Genomic DNA, 659 nt, shown 5'->3' on the forward strand with positions numbered 1-659 from the left:
AGAATGCAATGCTGTAAATTGTGCATCTTTAAAATTTCTTTGATAAATTTCGGTGAATAATTTTTATACTTTTAGCAAACAGATTTTAATGATTTTTATATTAAATTAAGGAGCACTCTTTTCTCTACGTGTAGAATACCTTTTTAAATCATAAATCAATCTGCAAAGGTTCATAAAATAGCAAAGAATGCACTGCTGTAAGTTGTGCATCTTTGCAGTTTCTTTGAAAAATTTCGGTAAATATTTTTTATACTTTTTGCAAATAGATTTTTATGAAACTTATATTAAATTAAATTGCACTTTTTTATCTACACGTAGAGTACAAATTTGAGTTATAAATTAATCTGCAAAGGTTCATAAAATAGCAAAGAATGCACTGCTGTAAGTTGTGCATCTTTGCARTTTCTTWGAAAARTTTCGGCAAATATTTTTTATACTTTTTGCAAATAGATTTTAATGAAACTTATATTAAATTAAAGTGCACTTTTTTATCTACACACAGAATAGCCAATTTTTCTTTGCCATTTTTTTACATAGTAATGCCGAGGATTTACTAGTAATGCCTGATTTTCGGCTTTGACGGTAACATATGTATATATATATATATTTTTCTTTTCTTTTCTTTTCTATTTTTTCTTCTTTTTTTTTTAATTTTTTTT

The 659-nt window shown here is 25.0% G+C and overlaps 1 protein-coding gene across 7 annotated transcripts in view; it reads left to right on the forward strand.

Moving 5' to 3' along the window:
* LOC106791811 (voltage-dependent L-type calcium channel subunit beta-2) overlaps positions 1-659 on the forward strand; it is an 88,413-nt gene that overhangs the window by 79,352 nt on the left and 8,402 nt on the right. The window lies entirely within an intron of this gene.

This window comes from Polistes canadensis, unplaced genomic scaffold, assembly GCF_001313835.1.
Source record: "Polistes canadensis isolate GaletaPanama2010 unplaced genomic scaffold, ASM131383v1 scaffold_345, whole genome shotgun sequence".
NCBI lineage: Eukaryota > Metazoa > Arthropoda > Insecta > Hymenoptera > Vespidae > Polistes > Polistes canadensis.